We start from the raw sequence: 4,795 nt of genomic DNA, 5'->3' as shown, positions 1-4,795 counted from the left end.
ACAATCCAGAAATAAACCCATAGAGGTATAACTATTTGATTTGGCAAACTTGCAAAATAAGTAAATAAAGAAAGAATAGGTTTGGTTTCTTTGAAAAAATAAATGATGTTGGAACAATTGAACATCCACATGCAAACAAAGCATAACAAAAGGAAAAGTTAAACTTTACACTTATATCTTTTTTTTTTTAGAAACTGATTTTTATTTTTCATCAACCTTATTTCCATGTTGCTTAAGAATCTGTGCAAGAACAGCTTAAGACCATTCGGTGGTTGCTCCTACCCATTCAGTGGCCTGAGTGGTGGGAGCTGCAGATCAGTCTTCCGTGGTAGGCTGAGTGCTCCAGTCTTCAGCAGGGAACTGCTGAATAGGCACAGAGGGCACCTGCACATCTTTAGACCAGTCTGCAATATCAGACTGAGTAGCAGTGAACTCAGGAGCTGGAGCAGTCCATTCACATGGAAAATCCTCTTTAGTCACAGCTTTTTCAGCAGCAGCCTGCTCTTCTTTTTCAATCTCTTCAGAATCTCTGTAGAAGTAGAGATCAGGCATGACCTCCCATGGGTGTGTATGGGAATTGGTGCCATGCATGGGCAGAACTTCCCAGACTGGTATCCATCACATCAAACCCACTGAGTGAGCTCCCTTGTTGTTGCATGGAATGACAACGTTCACATAGTGCAGAGGAGTATCTGTGTTACATAGAGCCATGGTAGGTAGGTTAACATAAGATGCCTCTGTGAGAGGCTGGTGATCAGCCCTGGGCTCAGTAACCACAAGAAGCTGTGGCTCCCGGAAGGCTGCCTGGATCTGGTTAGTGAAGGTTCCAGGAGTGAAGCGGCCAGCAATTGGAGTGGCTCCAGTGGCAGCAGCAAACTTCAGCACGGCCCTCTGGCCAGTATTCCTAGAAGATATAACACTGAAATCAGCAGGATTTTCAATGGCAACAATGGCACTAGCTGCCAGCAGAAGTCTCCCAGGTCCTCTTCAGATTTACGATGTAGATGCCATCACTTTTCCTTTTACAGATGTACCGTTCCATTTGGAAGTCAAGATTGGCACCAACTAAGTGGGTTCCTGCTGCAAGGAACTTAAGAACATCCTCCTTCATTTGCAGAATATCAAGGGCTCCAGATATTGTGAAAGTTTCCCTTTAAGTTATGACGGCAATCCACAACTAGGCTGTATGGACCCTTCTGTAGGTAGCGCGGAAAGGCTGTATCACTATTAATGCAAAGTAGATCATAGTTCTAAATGTAAAACCTAAAACTATAAAGCTTTTAGAAGAACACATGAGTTGGAGTTAGGCAAGATATCAAAGAGTTATCAGACAGATATCAAAAACGCTATTCTTTTATAAAAAAGATAAATTGGATTTTAATAAAAATTTAAACTTTTTTCTCTCAGAAGGACACTGTTAAGAAAATGAAAAGATAAGCTATGTACTAGGATAAAATATTTTCAACGTATATATCCAACAAAGGACTTCTGTCCAAAATAGAAAAAAACCTCTCAAAACTCAACAGTAAGAAAATTAAAAGCTCAATTAAAATACAGGTAAATGATTTGAGCAGATACTCAACAATGAGGATATATGGATACAAATAACCCCATAAAATGATATATAATATATCACTATCGATATGAAAATTAAAACCACACAATTTTCAATATTAGAATAGTTACATTTAAAAATATTGAAAATACCTATTGCTGATGATGATGCAGATAAATTGTAACTCTCATACATTCTTTATGGGAGTTACATGGACCTTGAAACTGAACAAAATTGTCCCCTATGTACTTCAAAATTAATTAGAACTGGTGACTCTTTATCCTTTCCAATTTTTCCCTTTGGGAATGAAAAACTTTATACTGTCTATATTTAATGTCTGTGCCTGTCTCGCCATTGTGTTTTGGATTCAGATAACTTGCTTTCTTGTTTTACATGTCCACAGAAAGACAACTATTTTTTCCCAGAATGGATCATACCTAGTGATATGATTTGGCTCTGTATTCCCACCCAAATCTCATGTTGAATTGTGATCCTGACTGTTGGAGGTCAGGACTGGTGGGAGGTGATTAGATCATAGTTCAGGCAGTCTGGAATAGTTTAGCGATTACAAAAAAAAGTTAAACATACACTTACATAACCAAGGAATCCCATATTTTAGGTGTTTACCCTAGAGATATGAAGCATATTCACAAAATCTTATTAACTAACATTCACAGCAGCTGTATTTGTAATTTCTACAAACTGAAAACAAGCATAATGTCCTCAGTGGATGAATTGATAAACCACTTCAGTATATACATATAATGGAATACTTTCTACTCAGCAAGAAAAAGAAATAAACTGGTGATGTATACAATACTTGGATTCATCTCAAAGGAATTAAGCTGAGTGAAAGAAGATAATCTGAAGAAGTTACACACTGTTGTTTTTATTTAAAGCAATATTCCAAACAAAACACTGTAGTACTGGAAGGTGGCAACAAACATCTAAAAATATGGAAGTGGATACTCTATTCTCATTGCCACTTGTTGGGAGATTCAAGATATTTATGGAGTGATAAAGAAAAGATATGGACATGGGGTGGTAGTACCACATGCAGGCTTTTTCAGGACAATGCCTTGAGAGATTTGTATATTAGGAGAAGTCTCTTACTGCATGAAACTGTCAGAGGCTATGGTGTGGAGGCCACCACTCTGAAGGGAAAGAAGGCAGGGTACTTCTGTGGGAGAGGGCTTAGGAGACAGAACTTATGTGTCTAGATGATGTCACTCAGTAGCCCAGTAGGGATTCTCCAGGTGAGAGGGTTCCAGAGCATAGCAGCATTCTGGGATCTTTACAGATTTGGAGTTTATCCTATGACTAGCAGATGCTGTGTGCACTTTCACGGGGCATGCAAAGCAAACAGGCTCTAAATGTCTAAAATATGCTGATTTGTGGAATATTTAAAGCAATGAGGTATATGAAAATTTGAGTTTGGCCCTAGTATGCTTATAAATTAATGGATCCTTGCCTGCTGTGAAGAAATAAACAACCGAGGGGCTGATATTTAGAGGTGACAATTAGTGTGATTATATAACGATTGGTTAATGGGTAGAGGCTGGAGGAAATTAGGGTACATAATAAAAAAACAAAACAAAACACACTAGATTGCCTTGAAGAGACTGTGGGTAGAAATCGGAATGTCACAGTCAATTCTGTTAAGGAGTCAGGAAATGAGGAACATGTTATCAAGATTGAAAACATTTTATATGTAACTGAGGAATTGTTACATAGTGGCAGAAAACTTGGCTGTATTGTGTTCTACAGTTGAGGAGAAAACAGAGATTAGAAACAATAAAATTGAATGGGTAGCTAAAATGATTTCCAAGTAAAGCATTGACGGTGTGGCCTATTTTTTTTCCTGCTTAGTAAAAAACACTGGGAAATAGATAAAGTAAGAAAGTTAAGCAAAAGGGAATTTGCACTTGATAAATTGGGAGGTTATTGGTCTATCCAGATTGTAAAGCATGCTAAAACGAGGAAAGTCACTGTCAGGAAAGTGTGCAATGGAGAAGAGGGCAAGGATATGGTTGGATAAACTTTTACTGATGCACTTAGGCGTGTGATTATTGGATCCACTCAGCCATCTCAGTGGAAGCCAGGGATAGCGATGGGGTTATCCAGGAAAGATCTATGGAGGACTGTCTTGTCTAATGCCATAGACCCTTGTGACATACACAGGAGATCCACAAAGTTATTGAGAATGTCATATCAGCAGGAACACTCCTAGCTTAGACTGAAAGGAAGAGAGAAAGGACAACATGAGAGAAAGATATTGGGCTTCCAAAACTACACAGGCAGGAACGTGCAACTGCAAACATGTACTCCCACTTAAGAAAAAGGAATAATAACTCTCTTTATTATTCCTTTAGAGGAAACCCTGCAGGTGGGACAGAGGCCTGTGGAGCTGCCACAATTTCAGATGGCACAGCATCAAGGCACAGAGCATTATTCACAGGCCTTGAAACCTAACAAAATTGTCCCATTTCAAACCAGATCGGGACTGGTGACTCCCTATCCCTTCCAATTTTTCCCTTTTGGAATGAGAAAGTTTATACTGTCTATAATTAATGTCTGTGCCTGTCTCACCATTGTATTTTGGATTCAGATAATTTGTTTTCTTGTTTTACATGTCCACAGAAAGAGAATAGTTTTTTTTTTTTCTAGAATGGATCATACCTAGTGACACGGTTTGGCTTTATGTTCCCACCCAAATCTCATGTTGAATTGTGATCCTGACTGTTGGCAGTCAGGAGTGCTGGGAGGTGATTAGATCATGGGGGTGGTTTCTAATGGTTTAGCAGCATCCCCCCAGGGTTATCTCGTGGTACACTTTTCACGAGATCTGGTTGTTTAAAAATGTGTAGCACTTTCCCCTCTGTTCTCTCTCGTCCTCCTGGTCTACCATGTGAAGAAGGTGCTTGCTTCCACTTCACCCTTACACCATGATTAGAAGTTACCTGGGGCCTCCCCAGCCACACCTCATGTACAGTCTGTGGAACCGTGAGTCAATTAAACCTCTTTTCTTAATAAATTATCTAGTATCAGGTAGTTCTTTATAGCAGTATGAGAATGAAATAATACACTCAGAGACAATTTGTACCTGATTTAGTTGATGAGATTGGGACTTTCGAGCTGATAATATTTAGATGGGACTTTGTACTTAGAATGGATGATATAATGGGTTGAGACTTTGGAGGATATGAGTGGTATGAGTGTATTTTTTATGTGGGACAGGTG

The 4,795-nt window shown here is 39.0% G+C and overlaps 1 pseudogene; it reads right to left on the bottom strand.

The window, feature by feature from the left end:
- Positions 1-255: 255 nt before the first annotated feature.
- Positions 256-4,541, bottom strand: LOC112423408 (small ribosomal subunit protein uS2-like; annotated as a pseudogene).
- Positions 4,542-4,795: the final 254 nt, after the last annotated feature.

This window comes from Macaca nemestrina, chromosome 3 (genome assembly GCF_043159975.1).
Source record: "Macaca nemestrina isolate mMacNem1 chromosome 3, mMacNem.hap1, whole genome shotgun sequence".
NCBI classification, from domain to species: Eukaryota; Metazoa; Chordata; class Mammalia; order Primates; family Cercopithecidae; genus Macaca; species Macaca nemestrina.
This window is presented reverse-complemented; position numbering and strand designations above follow the sequence as displayed.